Source organism: Pongo abelii, chromosome 7 (genome assembly GCF_028885655.2).
Source record: "Pongo abelii isolate AG06213 chromosome 7, NHGRI_mPonAbe1-v2.0_pri, whole genome shotgun sequence".
Classification (NCBI taxonomy): Eukaryota; Metazoa; Chordata; class Mammalia; order Primates; family Hominidae; genus Pongo; species Pongo abelii.
In genome coordinates this window covers 60593146-60611444 of record NC_071992.2, presented here as the reverse complement: position 1 = coordinate 60611444, position 18299 = coordinate 60593146, and the positions used below count along the sequence as shown (strand labels likewise).

The 18299-nt window shown below is 38.6% G+C and overlaps 1 protein-coding gene across 2 annotated transcripts in view; it reads right to left on the bottom strand.

Moving 5' to 3' along the window:
• The window catches only part of LOC129060975 (carbonic anhydrase 1-like), a 52881-nt gene that overhangs the window by 17333 nt on the left and 17249 nt on the right, over positions 1 to 18299 (bottom strand). The window contains exon 2 of one of the 2 annotated variants that reach the window (XM_054561551.2): positions 10491 to 10573. The exons of the other annotated variant lie outside the window; for it this stretch is intronic. The gene's annotated coding sequence lies outside the window, so the exon portion shown is untranslated. The remainder of the gene's footprint in view (positions 1 to 10490; positions 10574 to 18299) is intronic. 2 annotated transcript variants of the gene reach the window in all.

The window sequence follows — 18299 nt, the reverse complement described above, 5'->3', positions numbered from 1 at the left end:
CTTCACCTATAATATGCCTGGAAAACAGTGGCGCTCAATAGACACTTATAGAGAGAATAATTAAATGGTCATTTTTAATTTAAACTATTGTATATTTTTAAAGATGTAGAAGAGCAGAATGTTATCAGGGACTATGCTTACCCAAGTGCACTGGTCTGAACTCAGGTTGTGTGGTACATTGATATTTGGGCATGTGAATGAGATTTGCTATACTCGTTTGTTTTTGGATTAAGGAAAAAGCCTTTCCCCTCTCAGTTCTATTAATGGGAGGAATGAAGTGACCCGTCTGTGTCTGTCAGTCATTACTGGGGGAATGAGAACACTGATCTTTGTAAGTGTCAAGTTTATGACACTTTGTAAGTGTCAAAATCTAACTCTTCAAATATAGTTTGAAATTTGACATATAAATTTCAAAAATCCATCACTTTTATGGCTTTTATTGCTGTAACTAAAGAAAAGTTTCAACCTTTTATTTCCTGTCTTGGAATATTTTATTTTTAACACAGTTGTTAAATCTGCTAATAGGTGTTTTTTATTAACAACCAAGTCAACTCTTTATATGTAATCATTTTAATACACAGCATAGAGGCATTCACAATGTCCTACAATTTCATGCTTTTGAAAATATTAAATTTTAAGTATATCTCATTGACTGTCATGCTTATTGAAATTACTGGCTAGAAAGACACACTGTATATTGAGAGAATGTCTAGTGAACTTTTATGTTAATAATTAGGAATCTCTTCTACTGCGTGAATGGATAACTTGGGCAGGTTAATAGTACTATCCCCGTATTTATTTTTAAAATTGAGAATATACTATTTGTATCTTATCTTCTATAACTATTTGGGAAATTAATGAGTCTTGTAGAACAGATGATGACACTATTAAGTAACATTTTTCACCTAAAAAGAAAATAACATTCATTAATGATTTATAAAGCATAAAATTCTGCCAGGCATGGTGGCTCATGCCTGTAATCCCAGCACCTTGGGAAACTGAGACAGGTGGATCACCTGAGGTCAGGAGTTTGAGACCAGCCTGGCCAACATCATGAAATCCCGTCTCTATTAAAATACAAAAAATTAGCCAGGCATGGTGGCAGGCACCTGTAATCCCAGCTACTCGGGAGGCTGAGGCAGGAGAATCGCTTGAATCCAGGAGCCAGAGGTTGCAGTGAGCCGAGACTGCACCGCTGCACTCCAGCCTGGGCAACAAGAGTGAAACTCCGTCCTAAAATAAATAAATAAATAAATAAATAATAAAATTCTGCACAAATATAAATTATCGACATAAGCCTCAAAAAAAAAAGAGTTTGATTTTAACTCTCAGGCAAATAGATGATGATATAAAACAAAATAGTTCAAATATTGCATATGGCCTGAAATTCAAACACTTGCTACATAGATACATGTTTGCTATAGATTAAACTAAATCCTATATGTAAATATGAAAAGAGATAAGTTCTCAAGTGTAAATATTAAGGGAGGTGAAAGTCAGTTCTATTAGTTACCTTGTAGTAACATCCTTCATGCATCTGTTTGGGGTTTCTAGCTACCTAAAATCATTTTAAGATTAAAAAAAATGTCTTCTTACTCCTGAAATCAGCTCTTAAATCCTTTTATCAAAGACTAGATTTCTAAAATACATTTGTAATGACATGTCTTTTCTTAATCCAGTGGTTCCCAGTGTACGGTTTGTAAATCACCTGCTTCAGAGTCACCTGAAGTGATATTAAAACACAATGTGTGTGTCTCAACCAATCCTTTATTTTTGTGAATGGCCTTGGCCAGTTTAGATGATCAACAAATAAGCTCTTTTAGTAAGTATTGGTAGCTTTGTTAGAGGTATCTGGGAGTTAGATGGCTCCATCCTCACAATCTAATTACCAAGAGGTGTATTTCAGTGAAAGCAAGTCTTCAACAATCAAATTTCCCAAGTGTACATGTGTTATAAGCAAACAGCCAGAAAATAGTCATATGTCTTGCCTGTAATTTCAGGCAGGCTGGCTGCAAGTGAGGATCACCAACCAGCACCTTGCATGAAAAGCTCCCTCCAAACAGACGTCAATGACATCAAGACCTCTTTTGGGTCAGGCAGCTGAGTTCAGTGGGGCTTAGACCTCACATAGTCCATCAATGACATTTTAGTGCTGGGCTTCTCCACTCCTATGTCTTGTTCATACAAGACATTTTCTGGGTCCAGAAAATTTTTCCTTCGCAGTTACTACTCTTGATACCTCTAATTGTACAAAATTCTTTCTAACATCTTTTATAGTAAATAACAAAATTTTAGGTGTTGATTTCACTACAAATAGCTAAGTAGCCACCTGTGAAGAGGGCAGGTCCTGATTAGGACACTATCAAGCATTACTATTAGGCATTAGATTATATGAACAGAAGTTATTTATACTGAAGTGATGTATAATTATAACACTACTGAATCAAAATCTCTGCATGCAAGACCTGGGAATCTATGTTTTTAACAAACATTTCCAGGTAATATATTAAAAACATATTTGTCGAATTTCACAAACATTTTTAAAAATCCTAAATGCTGTTTTCTTGACATGCTTTCTCCTTTAGGAAGAATACTGAATTAATATTCACTTCAACAGCCACTTCAAAAACTACTCACTGTTTTTCTAAATTAGATTTCCTCCATAATATTTCTTGAATTTTTAATGCTTTTACTAGTACCTAACCCCAGTGAATAAATTTTTTTTATTCATTTTTTTGTGATACCCTTTTAACTATTAAGTCAGTATGCTAAATACAGGGTGGTGACTTGCTCTGCAGTAGTTTTTAAATCAAATGCTCAAGTCAGAGCCATGATTAAGTAAAGACAGGTACAATAACTAAATGCCTTCTAGTAATGGAAATACCAATTGTTGCCTGCAGGAGATTGTCATTTTAATTTACTCTTATCTGATCTTTGTCTTAGTAGATCTACCAAAAAAAAGTGGCAAGTGCACTATTTGAACTAGTGATTTTCAGAACGACTCATTACTCAAGGGCAGGATTCACAGAAAAAGTACATTACAGGGGTCCTCTTTACTGATCTTAAAAGAGTAAACAAAGACATATAATGAGGATGAAGTAGTATCTACAATGTTCCTTTAGTCTCTAGACTGTCTTTTGCTTCAGAGTTATTTTTAAGAATTAGCATTAACGGTAAAATTTTTTTAATCTGTCTAACCCAATTTCTTTGAGTAATGCTGTTTCTTTGTGATAAACCTGGGTTAATAAGTATAAAATACCTAAAAATATTTTCTAAATGAGGATTAATGATTAATTGCACATAGCAGATGCACAGTAAAAGATGGCTTTTATTTTTTACTGAGTGTGCTACTACTAATAGAAAACTGTGTGGGCTATGGTTGAAACTTAAATGCAGCCAGGTGTTAAGGAGGACACATGGCTATGTCTGAGCTTCCAAGGATTTGATGATGTACATTAGCTGATCAGCCTTGAAATCAAGGGACATAATCTGACCCCCTCACCCTGGAGTTTTTCTAATAAATGGGGAAGGAATAAACGGAATGATTACAAGTGCTTTCTGATTTTTAAAAAATCTTTTTATTTTTAGCCTCTACATTGAGGACACAACAGGTGCTTTTAAAGAAAGAAATATAAATAGTTTCTTTTAGAATAGCCCAATAGAATGAGACCATTTTACTCCTGTACTTTTTTTACTCACATGATCTTAATTTATAACTTTTAAGAAATTCAGAGGCTGAGAAAAACAAATATCAGTATTTCCATTTCAAAAGGAAGAAAGAGGCTTTCACAGATGAGAAAATTAAGCCACTTGTCCAAAGTCAGATGAAACTGTTAAAAGTGGAATGTCAAGTCTTTAAACTCTGGGTCAAGAATTCTTCCCACTATGATAAATTATAAAATCAAACTAACAATAACTTTTTTTCATTACTTTTTACTTTATTATCACAAAAGAGTTTAGTCACATGGGAAGCTATTACCTCAAAACAGTCGATGTAGTTTCCCTAAAACAGACCCCATAACTTTGGCTTGATTTTGTCCATGGGTGCTGGTGATGGGGTATGGACCATCTTTGGAGAGAATGCATGCTGCATGCTGTGGTTTTTGCATCTCCACAGCTAGTCTGCCCAGCCCACGAAGCTATCACATGCATCCCTACTGAGGTTCTTTCAGGGCCTACCATTTCCACATTTCTGTGGAGAGACCAAGCTACTTGTGATTTATGCTTCCTGATTCCAATGTAGCTGGTGAATGCATATTCTATATTTCCACAAAAATCTACTTTATTTCTTCCAGTCCTAAGTGTAAAGGATCAGCCTACAGGATGGAACAAAATAGGTCCTCCTCCCTTCTATTTCTAGAATAGGAAGGAGAAAAAAGCAAAATTATTTATTAGGGTCTTCACAGAAAAATTTCAGAAAAGAATCCTGTCCTCTTAGCTAAAGGCAAAATAGCAAGGTTTGAATGAAAGTCTTTCCTGATCCTGTTTCCTTTATGCAAAAGGTTACTTGGGCAATTAATTTAGCTGGTCAAGGCCATGTCTTATTCTGAATTTCCTGTTTTACTTTCTAAAAAATTTTTTTTCAAGTTGCTCCAGGCAAATGAGAGTTACCTAAACATATACAATAAGCAGATTTCTAAGATGGGTTTAGCTCTAAGTAAGTGAAGAATTTTCAGGCCTCTTAAAGATCTTTGATATCGAGTAACTCTTCTGTCCTCAGTGACTCCCACAGAAGGAGTGCAGGGCAGCTTCTCCTGTGGTTTCTTAGGGCTCTTTTAGCTTCTGGAATCAGAAAACTCTGGAGAGGCTGCTTAGGCAACAGTTTTCAAGTGTGACTTGAAAGGCTCTGCATTTCAAAACCCCAGGGTTATGAGTGAAGAGGTGTTGAATGAAAGGCTCTTAATTGCATCACCTTGCACCTAGTTTATCTGTCCCTGTGATGGAGTTCCTTAATATGCAACACTTGGACATTGCAGTAGTCCTAATTCTTTTAAGACTGTCCCAGACTCTGCCTTTAACTAGTTGGTAAAGTTCCACATAGCCTTTGTGCAACTGCCTGAGGGTTGCAAAATGAGGGGATGACATGTTGGCAAGTGCCTCAGTTTTCCGTCATCACCCAGGAGGCAGCCAGAACCAGTCTGGTGAGAAAGAACTCCAGGAAAAACACCTCCCCAGGTTCATGTCAATAATGCTTTTAAAATGGAGATCCGCAGATTCCAGAGGAGTTCTTATGGGCCTTATAGGCTAAGAACCAAGCTCAGTTAAAATGAAGCTTATGAATGTGGACTTCTTAGAACAAATAGGGCTGATTTCATGCAGTGATTCGATCTGGGGAAGAAGAATTCTTGGCAATGTTCTCAATTCCTCCTATTGGTAATTCCTAGCTTGCTAGCCAGGGTTCACGTTTGATGTTCTTACAGTGCGATCTTTTGTCACTCCTATCTCAGGCTCCAAGAGTCCTCATACAGTCCCCTGCAGAGTTGGACAGCATTTTACTGCGTGGTTGCTTGCAGCTGGCAACAGCTGTTACTACACTTTTTTATCCACATTTATTTTTGTGTGTTAAGATTGTGTTTCTAGTCCTCCCCCAACTTCTGATAATACACACTTGACAAATTGTTTGCTGGTGAACATGATATTCTTAGTAAAGCCCAGTGACTTCTTCCAAGGGAGCATTGACTGTTTATGTAGTGGTTTTATGTAGCCACTTCTGGGTATGGCACTCACTGTGCCATTTATTTTGGTTAATGTTTTTAAAAGGCTCATTTTAACTTTAAAATCAGAGGTGGCAAATGAAACTTTGCTTAAGGATTCATGTCCCTAAAGTGTAATGTTGGAGTGGCAAGGAAAAAAGGAATCATCTTTTAGCAGCAGCTAGGTATAATGAAGTTTGCAGAAAAGAAAAATAGAGTGTATTTTATTAGATCCAACATTGACAGCACTGCTCTAGCATGATGGACATGCCTTCTGTATGAGATGAGTATGACATCCACTCAAAAAACAGCCCAGTGGGGAGAGAAATGCCAGCAATAATAGATGTGACCTTTTAGTGCCTTGGCCATTGGCATCACCTGAGGGTAATCCTAGATCACCCATTTTTACATTTGGATGTAGCTGAGACTGACAGGGCAGGTGTCCTGCCTAAAGCAACTGATTTACTGATTTACGAGCAGCTTTCAGTCTCCTTCCTACTTGCCTCTTGCAAAGTGAACTTGAAAATCCAGTTCTTTTCACTACCTCTGTGGAAAACCTAGAGGCAAGCACAGGATTGATTCTTTGTTACTTGTAAGGCTGCTGTTGAAGTAATGCAAAGGTCGATGATTAAATGACATACCATAAAGATTTTTAGTATTGTTATTAAACCCAGTAGAATTAAAATGCAGCTACTGACGAAAGACTTGAACTGCAGTGTCTAGATGAAGCTGATTCGAGCACAACTTAATCCCCTCATCATAATATGAACAAGGAACAAAACAAATGGTACCATGGCAGTTGGGCACTGTCTCAGGCACCACAACTTCTGGTCGTTGAAATTAGCTATGGGTTGATTTTGTAACTCATAGTTGCATATTACCATTAATGTCACCAATCTGTCTCCTTAAACACCAGGTCTGCACCCAAATCATTCAACCTAACCTCAAGGGGTGGATGGAGACAGTGTGTTTTGAACTCAATGATCCATGGCTTCTTAGGGTGTAAAATTTGGGCTAGACAGCACTGAGTGTGGGAGGGGAGAGAATCACATTTGGCCCCGCTACATGTTAAAAGTGGCACTTGCAGAATCCTGGCTCCCTCTCTCTACATCCTCAGCAGGAAAAGTGCTAAAACCATTTGAGGGGGCATACCTTAGTAACATCCTGAATAGATATGTGTGAGCCTGTCTTTTCTGGAAGCTAGATTTAGGTTAGCTTGAATGTCCAACCAACACCCGTATGCCTGCTTTCCATTCTGTCCTGTGCCATCTGGAGCAACTCAGCTCTCTGGACCTTAGCCCCAGTTTTCCAATCTAGACTGTGACCTTGCCTGTGACCTGTGGTTGGTCTTATTTCACAGCCACTGACTGCTGCCTGTGTCAGGATGCATGCCCCTGCTCTGCCCATCCCCTTCCTGCCAGCTCAGCCCCCAGCTCCATTTTTTTTTTTTTGAGACATAATCTCACTCTGTTGCCCAGGCTGGAGTGCAGTGGTGTGATCTCAGCTCACTGCAACCTCTGCCTCCCAGATTCAAGCGATTCTTGTGCCTCAGCCTGCAGGTAGCTGGGACTACAGGCATGTGCCACCATGCTTGGCTAATTTTTGTATTTTTAATAGAGACGGGGTTTTGCCAAGTTAGACAGACTGGTCACAAACTCAGCCTAGCTTCTAATCCAGGACCTCTTACACCATCCTATTCCATGATCTGATGCTGACCGCTAGTTGAGTTCAGGCTCAAGTGACTGCTTAGACCAGAGGCTGAGAGTTTAGGCCTGAGAAGAATACTGCTGAAGGACCCACGTCCCAGAGGGGAGAGTACAGGCTGCTTTGAGCCAGAAACAAAGGGCACTGTGTGCTCTCCAGTGGTCAAAAATTTGAGGAGAAATATCTGGCTTAAGTGGGAGAAAAGTGAAAGCAAGAAGAACATGAGCCAGTAATCTTGTGCTACACTAATAACTAACATGAGGCTATAAACTTGCAACTCAGCTCACTTGGGTAGCATTTGCATCTTGAGTTTCTCACACATTGTGAAAAATCACTCAGGGATATTTTTATTTATGATCTTAATTTAATTTTGTTGGACGGGTACTATGTTCATGTGGTTTCAAATTCAAAGGTATAAAAGGGTACAAAGTAAAAAACAATCTTCTCCCATTTTCTGTCCCAGTGAAAACTAAAGTTATCAATTTATTTCATACATTTAAAGAGATATTTGATGCATATACACGGGTATAACTGCATGTATTATTTTGCTCTTTTGAAAAAAATACAAATAATACATACTGTATATGCTTTTTTTGTCCCTTACTTTTTCCCCTTAATACATTAGAATTTGGCCCTATTACTACACAAAGAGTAATTTTTTTTCTTTTTGTTTTACATGTTTTGTTTTACTTTTTTTCCTTAACTCATTATCTTGGAATTTGGCCATTATACAAAGAGTATTTTTTTATTTGGCTTTGCAATGTTCTTTTTATGGATTGCCGTTGTTTATTTAGCCATTCCTCAATCAACGGGCATTTAGATTATTTCTCATTGTTATAAACAAAGTTGAAATGAATGGTACATTTCCTTGTATATGGAGAGGACTTGCCCTGGATACAGGAAAAGGGGCCTAGTAATATGAATACCTTATAAATAAATACACAGATTTTTGTTCTTCTCAATGACTTCTCACTGCTTAGATTCTAATAACTATCCTGACAGGGAGGGAAAGGTAATACATACTTTTTTTTTTCTTTTCTTTTTTTGAGACAGAGTCTTACTCTGTCAACCAGGCTGGAGTGCAGTGACTTGGATCTCAGCTCACTGCAACCTCTGCCTCCTGGGTTCAAGAGATCCTCCCAGCTCAGCCTCCCAAGTAGCTGGGATTACAGGCCCGTGCCACCACATCCAGCTAATTTTTTTTTTTTTTTTTTGTATTTTTAGTAGGGATGGGGTTTCACCATGTTGACCAGGCTGGTCTCAAACTCCTGACCTCAAGTGATCCGCCCACCTTGGCCTCCCAAAGTGCTGGGATTATAGTTGCGAGCTACTGTGCCTGGCCCATTTTTCTTTCTTTTTTTCTTTTTTTTTTTTTTAACATAAGGAAAAACATATCTAGAGTGAGACAAAGGTAACAGCTTTCTTTAAAGGGAAAGTTGAATGGAAGGAAATTCATCTCTTAGATACACCCCAGAGTACCACCTTTTAACAGAGAAGTCCATTCTTCCTTCCAGAAAAAGTGCTAAGACAAAATCTTGTTGGGATGAACTGTTTTTAGAGTGCTTTAAAAAATATCTGATTCCTCATACATATACAAAGTAAAGGAAAACAAATAGCTCATAGAACAAGGATGACTTTTACATGATTGATAGCAGATTCAAGATGGAGTCACCAGTGGAAGTCACTGAGACAACAGAGAAGAGAGATCTTTCATGGTGGCGAACCAGCTTCTGATTGAAAGGTGTGTGTGGTGGTGGGGAGGCAGGAGCAGTCTCATTGTCCTTATAAATAGCTCTCCAGGACAACTTTTGTGTTTGATATAAAGAGAGAAAACAAGTTTGTGAGCACAGTCTTAAAAAAAAGGGAGCATACCTTAGTTACATCCTGGAATAGATATGTATGGACCTGTCTTTTCTGGAAGCTAGATTTAGGTTCGCTTGAATGTCCAACCTGTACCTGTATGCCTGCTTTCCATTCTGTCCTGTGCCGTCTGGAGCAACTCAGCTCTCTGGACCTTAGCCCCAGTTTTCCAATCTAGACTGTGACCTTGCCTTTGACCTGTGGTTGGTCTTATTTCACAGCCACTGACTGCTGCCTGTGTCAGGATGCATGTCCCTGCTCTGCCCACCCCCTTCCTGCCAGCTCAACCCAGCTTCTACTCCAGGACCCTCTTATCTCACCCTTTTTCATGGCCTGATACTGACCACTAGTTGAGTGCAGGGTCAAGTGACTGCTTGAACCAGAGGTTGAGAGAAATGCAGCCAATCAGAGCACTGAGATCACTGACTGCTGTGCGAGAAAAACTGTAGCTGCAAAGGAAGAAATGGTACACATGAACACTGAGAAACATCACCCCAAAATTGTTTTTCTCTAACTGAGGTATGAAGGTGAATATACAAAGAAAGAAACTTTAAAGCTCAGTGAGAAAGCAACTAAATGTACCTGTGCACTTATTTTTTCATTTAAAAATTAAAAACAAATTTTTAAAAGACAGGGTCTTGCTCTGTCACCCAGGCTGAGTGCAGATCACTGCAGCATCCAGGTCCTGGGCTCTAGCGATCCTCCCACCTCAGCCTCCCAAGCAGCTGGGACTACAGGTGCATGCCACTATGTCTAGTTCCTTTTTTTTTTTTTCACTTTCAGTAGAGACAGAGTCTTGCTTTGTTGCTCAGGCTGGTCTTGAACTCGTGGGCTCCAGGAATCCTCTTGTCTTGGCCTCTCAAAGTAGGGGCATTATAGGCATGAGCCACTGTGCTTGGCCCAGATTTAAATTTTTACTTTAAAAAGTATATATTTTTTATTTTAAAAAAGTGATTAAGTGTATTTTATTTATTTTGTTTTAATGTAACTTGAAGCTAAACTTACTGTGTGAACCAAGCCATTTTGATCAGTGATAAATGGCAGGTCTAGTTTTTTTTTCTTCTTCTTCTTGAAAGATCAAGAACCTCAGCCTGCCATGACTTTCTTGGCTTCCTTTACTAGCATTTAATCCTTCTAGTATTTGACATAATTCCCATGAAAACGTGCGGACTGAATATAATGTCCTTCATTTCACAAATGAGGAGATTGAAGTTGAAATATTTTGTCACTTGCCAGAAGTCAGGGTGGCAGTGTTGATATTTGATCCTACTTTTTGTGCCTCCAGCCCAAGAGTTTTTTCCATGACAATCAGGAACCTTGAAATTAAAAACACATTGAATGTTGTCATATGTTGGTAAGAATAAAATACCAAAAAGTAAATGCCTTCTACACAGAGCTTTTCTCATGTACTCACTCTAACCTTCTATTTGTGCAATTGGAAGCAAATATATCAGCCTCATTGAGCTTCAATTTTCTTGTTTGTGAGGTAGAAATAATAATAACAACCTTAAACAGTTGTGAGGATAAGTAAATAGTATATATAAAGTGTCTCATGAAAAGATAGCACTCAGTGAATGGCAACTTTCCTATAATGATATTAATAATTATTATTGTATAGGAGATCAGGTAGGTGAAAATGTTTTATAAATTGCAAATTAATAAATGCAAGGTACTCTTATTATAATTGTTTTCTTACATTTAAAAATATTTATTCACTATTTTTAGAATACGTTTTAATGGTTGGATCCATTTAGTGTATTCACTTTAGTGCTGTTCTAAGCCATTATTTTAGGAAATTAAAAATTTAGAGTTAGTTTAACTGAAGTGAATACCAGTGCTTCTGAAAAGTGCTTTCCTTTTTTTTCATTTCACTTAATCTTAAAACTAAATGTCTTTCTGCAAGAAGAAATAACTTGAGACTTCTGTTGGGATCAAGTATGATTAATAGCCTGAAATCAGGAATAAAGCTGCTTTATGGAAGAGTAAGAAAATAAGGTGCAGATAAATCTCCTAAATTACTCTTTGTGTACTAGAGGAAAACAAAATAAAATTTCCTCAACCCTTAAAAACTTTGTGAGCTCTAAAACCATTCACAAACATAATTTATTATTACAGAATCCCAGTTGCACACCTGAAAACCCTGGGGCCACATGTGTTTCAGAATTCAGAATTTCTCAGATTTTTGGAAAGCAATACAACGCAAACACTATATATGAATGCCCTTATCAGGGTCTGGGGGAGTACCCTGTAATTGAACATGTTACTATTTTTGGAGCAAATGTATGAATAGTCATAGTACATGGAATAAATAAAGACTATAAATAGCTTCGTGTCAGGTCAGGTTAGGCCCACAGATGAGTTCAGGTCACATCAGGTCATGTGTTTTCAGGAACAGTTTTGGTTTTCAGAAATTTTTGGATTTCAGAGCTGGAGATAAGAGACAGTGGAGCTGTATTTTTTTTTCTTTTATTATTATTATTATTATACTTTAGGTTTTATGGTACATGTGCACAATGTGCAGGTAAGTTACATATGTATACATGTGCCATGCTGGTGCGCTGCACCCACCAACTCGTCATCTAGCATTAGGTATATCTCCCAATGCTATCCCTCCCCCCTCCCCCCACTCCACAACAGTCCCCGAAGTGTGATGTTCCCCTTCCTGTGTCCATGTGTTCTCATTGTTCAATTCCCACCTATGAGTGAGAAATGCAGTGTTTGGTTTTTTGTTCTTGCGATAGTTTACTGAGAATGATGATTTCCAATTTCATCCATGTCCCTACAAAGGACGTGAACTCATCATTTCTTATGGCTGCATAGTATTCCATGGTGGATATGTGCCACATTTTCTTAATCCAGTCTATCATTGTTGGACATTTGGGTTGGTTCCAAGTCTTTGCTATTGTGAATAATGCGGCAATAAACATACGTGTGCATGTGTCTTTATAGCAGCATGATTTATAGTCCTTTGGGTATATACCCAGTAATGGGATGGCTGGGTCGAATGGAATTTCTAGTTCTAGATCCCTGAGGAATCGCCACACTGACTTCCACAAGGGTTGAACTAGTTTACAGTCCCACCAACAGTGTAAAAGTGTTCCTATTTCTCCACATCCTCTCCAGCACCTGTTGTTTCCTGACTTTTTAATGATTGCCATTCTAACTGGTGTGAGATGGTATCTCATTCTAAGCCAAAAGAACAAAGGTGGAGGCATCACGCTACCTGACTTCAAACTATACTACAAGGCTACAGTAACCAAAACAGCATGGTACTGGTACCAAAACAGAGATATAGATCAAAGGAACAGAACAGAGCCGTCAGAAATAATGCCACATATCTACAAGTATCTGATCTTTGACAAACCTGACAAAAACAAGAAATGGTGAAAGGATTCCCGATTTAATAAATGGTGCTGGGAAAACTGGCTAGCCATATGTAGAAAGCCGAAACTGGATCCCTTCCTTACACCGTATACAAAAATCAATTCAAGATGGATTAAAGACTTAAATGTCAGACCTAAAACCATAAAAACCCTAGAAGAAAACCTAGGCATTACCATTCAGGACATAGGCATGGGCAAGGACTTCATGTCTAAAACACCAAAAGCAATGGCAACAAAAGCCAAAATTGACAAATGGGATCTAATTAAACTCAAGAGCTTCTGCACAGCAAAAGAAACTACCACCAGAGTGAACAGGCAACCTACAAAATGGGAGAAAATTTTCGCAACCTACTCATCTGACAAAGGGCTAATATCCAGAATCTACAATGAACTCCAACAAATTTACAAGAAAAAAACAAACAACCCCATCAAAAAGTGGGTGAAGGACATGAACAGACACTTCTCAAAAGAAGACATTTATGCAGCCAAAAAACACATGAAAAAATGCTCACCATCACTGGCCATCAGAGAAATGCAAATCAAAACCACAAGGAGCTGTATTTTTATCCCCACTGTGGAGCGGGTTGACACAAAGGCAACGTGTCTGGTAGGAAGATCATCAGATCTGGACTCAAGTAGGCCTGAACACCTGATCTACCTTTTAATCCTCGGATTTATTGTGGAAATTATTTCACCTCTATAAGCCTCTGTTTCCTTATCTGAAAATGGGGAAAAGAATCCTATCTTGCAGGATTGTGGTGAGGGTTAATGATAATATAGGCCAGGTGTCTAGTTACCTGGTACTTACAGTATGATTGATAGCTGCTATCATTGTTCATGAGAGGTGGTATCTAATGAAATAGAATAAAATCTCTTTTTTTATTATTTCAAATTTGAAAGTAACAGGGAAAAGGGGTAGAAATTTTGTATATGAATTCTAGCAGACTTCCTAAAGGGAAAAGGGGCAAGGCCCCAAAGCTTTGTCTCTGGGACTTAACATTTATTGAAACCTATTAGGCTGGACAGGATAGCAACTGTTCTCAGCTCAGAGTCAGGGAAGTTCCAAAGAGTCCAAAGAACCCCTGAAATGAAACACCCAGGAGGGTAGAAAGAACTTGCACAGTGGGTTGGTCCCAACTGAGAGACAGGCAAATGTAGTCTGGGCCCATGAGGAACTGGACATAGGAACCTGTCTCACCCTGAGCATCTGTGGTCATGTGTTCAACCCGCATGAGTGACTATGTGAATTCATTCATTTATTCATTTAGCAATTGTTTTTGAATGTCAACTAAGCATAGATCTATGAAAATATCCAAGAAACATACAGAAACAACTCTATCTTCATTAGCATTATAGTTTATGAGGGACTTAAACAAGGAGCAACAGCAAATCACCCAAAATTGTTGTGAATTTTCTAAAGGGATAAACTAGGTGGGCAGTGGTAAGGGCAGGAATGGGCTACTTACAAGGAGGAAGGCAAGAGGAGACAGGACAGCCATGACCAAGGTTGAGGTATGGTCAGAACACTCCTCCTCTGTGACACCTCACTGCTGTGCTTCCTTATCACCAGCTTTCAGATGGAGTGCCATCCCCTCAGAAGGCCTTCTTGACCTGGCTGAACTTCATTTCACTCTGCACTTTTGCCAATCACTTTCTACCCATTATCCCAGTTTATTTTTTCGGAGGTTTTATAACCTTCTGAAATTATCTTTTCTAGTTTTGCATATATTTATTATATGCTTTCCCTCTTTAGAAGGAAAGACTCTTGAGAGCTCTGAGCATTTTGTCCAGTGTCTGAGGGTGCCTAAATATTTGTTGAATGATTAAAAGGAAGACTATGAAAAGACCTTAAAGTAAAAAAGAGCCCAGTGCATTCTAGGAAATAAAATGAGGCATTTGGGTCTTGTTGATGCTAATGGCCTCCAATGAATCCTGCCTTCTCTTATCCATGCCCTTATGTAGTCTCCTCCCTTACTGACTCAGGGCACGGCCACATGACTTATTTGGCCAATGAGACATCAGCGAACAGCACAAGCGAAGGCTTGATAAGTGCTTGTTCAGAACACAGATGAGCCATGTGAGAAAGTCCTGCTTGGTCTGGTCTCCTTCAAGAGGAAATACCACTTGGAGAGCAAGGTGCTGGCATTCCAGCTGTCCCAGCTGAAATTCAGCCACCCAGCTGAAATGCGCTCAGTGAGTAAGTCCAGGTAAAACCAATAGAAATATCCACCCATCAACCCCGTAACAGTGAGAAGAAAACAAAAGTTGTCACTCTAAGCCACTGAGTTTTTGGGTGGTCTGCTATGTGCAAAAAACCTGAAACAGAGCCGAGGCATAGCGAGCAGGCGAAGGTAGTATTCGATGGTTTAGAAAGCAAAACAATCGTTCAGAACCTTACACACGTCAAGTTACTGTATGTTAAACACAATGGAAATTAACAGGTTTGAAGGAAGGGAAGACTTATTACTGAAAAGATCAGTTAGGAGGCTATTCCAGATATCTTTTGCTGCTTTGAGTAATGGGATATGGTGGAAGAGACCCGGCACCAGTTCCCAGGCTTAGGCCTTATCAGACTGGTAGCCTCTACTTCCCTTCTTTAGGAACACTCTCTGGGAGGTCTGAGCATCTGTTTAGAAAGCTAATTATTCTGCTGGAGCAATTACATGGAGAGGCCCATTTACCCGGCTCTGCCCCGAAATTCAAGAGGAGGAGATATACCTTATCTTTCTATGGGAAGAGTGCAGTCCACCATAAGTTCCCGGATATTGTCTCTTAATCCTCACAATACCAGTATCATGTAATTAATATCACTCAAATTTTTACAGATGAGAAAAATGAAGTTTAAATGATCTATATAGCTTTGTCCAAACTTTCACAGAAGTGGAGGCGGCATTTTAACTTAGGTCTTCCTAATTCCAAAAGCAAGCTATTGTCAATATAAGATCTGGATGGGCTCTGGGTTGGCAATATATGAGAGTTTTGGTGGCAGAAAGAGAGGAGGTGAAAAGTTGTGTTAGAGTTAGGGAGAAGATAAAAGGAAAGAAAGCGATATTCCAGGAAAGCAACTTTTTCTTCTTACTACTCTTCTGCCAAATTGTAGATGACCCTCTGTGACAACCATAACTAAGTATGAGCTCTGAAGAACAACACATCCTTATTCTATCTGGTTGGTGTACAAGGGTAATTGCCATTGAACATAATGGCAGAAACCATAATTACCCTTTTGCACCAACCTAATAAGTTTTCCACACTTACTATTGCTTCAAATCCATTTAAAAGGAAAAATACTTATTGAAGCATAGTCATTAGTAGCTAAAAACTAGAAACCACTTACATATCAGCAACAGGAGAATAGACAAGTACACTGTGGCATTGTTATACAGTAGAGTATAAACAGAACTATATGCTCAACATACATAATTCTCAAAAACATAATTAATCAAGAAAAGTTAAATTGGAGAACAATGTATATAGCATAATACCAATTTTATAATGTTTAAAAATATGCATAGCAATGCAACATGTAACTTACAAATTCAGACTAGGTAGCAATCACATGAACAATACACTCGAGAAAAATAACTACCTGTTCAGGTGATCACAGTTGCCTCCAGGAAGGAAAAGATAAAGCAAGAAAATGGGAAATCTAGATTAAAGCTTTAATGGTATCAATAATTTATTATTATTATTTTTAAATGAAGCAAATATGGCAGGTAGAAACAAATGGAACTCTTTTCAAGGTGATTTTGGTGAGATCAAAGGCCAAAGCAAAGTTGTGTGAAGGCTTAGGTGGTAATTTGCAAAAACTTTAGCCCATTAGTTCACCAAATACAACATAGGACCTTGAACACAGTGAGAACTGAAAGAAATGAAGTGTCACTTTGTACCTTGATGCTGTGCAGTTGGGAAGGCACCCACACACTGTACCCTACTCAGCAAAGCCATATTCTCTTAATGGTTTTCAAAAGCCAAGGTAGAGAGGAAGTGCCTTTTAAAAATAGCTTTTGAGGCAAGAAAGGCCATAACTGGAAGGCCAGATGGAAGAACATGAGCAGACTTGTTTCTGAGCACATGAAACATCCAAGAATTAACATGGTGGGTTTTGACTGGAGTGGAGTATGGGGAGAATCTATTCCTGCAGGCCAGATCTATGAGTCAGTGACTTCGTTTGGTGGATGAGTCCTAGGGAAATTCAAGTAACTCTTAAAAATAGAAAGACCTGGAACTGCTAACGAATGAAAAATAAGATTCAACCACTTGTAAATGATGATATCAGGACTCTTCTTGTGTTAATTGGTGGAGAGGATTTGGAAGAAGAGACACTGAACCTCAAATAAAAAGGAAGCCCTGCATGGAAATGACATGAGACAGGACAGGGCAGCTGGAGAAACAAAAGACTAATTTCATCAACAGTTATTTTCTGTTTATCTTTGTTTGTGCAAGAGCACAGAAGAAGCTGCTTGCAACAGTCTTTCACATATTGTTGATAACTTGGTAGGTGCTATAACAAAGGCTTATTCCACTAATGCGCCTAAAAATGTAGGCATGTATCTTATCTCTGTGCACTGGCCTCTTTGATATACTCTGGGACATCCAGATACCCTGAAACCTGAGTCCCGGAGCTTAAAACCCACTTATTGGTATTGTGTATGATTTACCAATAAGGAGACTAAATTCCCTGGAAGACCATGGAAAACATGTGCTGATGTTCCAGACAAATTATGTTTTCTGGTTGTAGCATTTGGTTAAAAAGAAGACACTGAAAAAGCAAGCTATGAACATATAGAAAGAACGGTTCAAGTCCCATTGAATCTTTGTTAGCCAGTCTTTGGGAACAAATTCCATAGCCCTTCTTCAATAAATCCTTCTAGAAAGATAAAATATGAGATTTTGTAGTCTTTTACCTCCTCTAACCCTAACTTGCTTGAAATATCTAGTAATTTTTCATATCTTAAATAGAAAAATCAAGCCAGCCAGATTTTATTTATAAGAAGATGAAATACCAGTTTTCCCTGAAAGTAGGCCTAAATGTGAAACTAAAGACACTGCTGACCTTTCCTTGTCAATCTAAAAGATAAAAAGTTTTTAAAATGGCCTGGGCACTCAACAGTAAAGCCTTTTTAGAAAACAACACAAGCGTTGGCTGGGTGTAGTGGCTCAGGCCCATAATCCTAGCACTTTGGGAGGTCAAGGAAGGAGTATCACTTGAGCTCAGGAATTCCAGACCAGCCTGGGCAACATGGCAAAACCCCATCTCTACTAAAAAATGCAAAAATTAGCCAGGCGTGGTGGCATGTGCCTGTAGTCCCAGCTACTTGGGGGACTGAGGCCGAAGGATTGCTTGAGCCTGGGAGGTCAAAGCTGCAGTAAGCTGTGTTCGCAGCACTGCACTCCAGCCTGGGTGACACCCCCTGTCTCTAAATAAATAAATAAATATATGAATAAACAATTAAAAATGATACAAGCATAACTCTTGTTTCTCATCTCCGGTAACTGTAAATGGCATTATACCATCCCTATTTCTTAAGGAAGAAACCTAGGAGTCCTCTTTGAATATTTCCTTTCACAAAATCTATTTATCAAATCAGCAGCAAGTTTAATAGCTTCTTCCTCCTAAACGTAATTTAAATCATCTACTTTTGCACCACCATCTGCCATC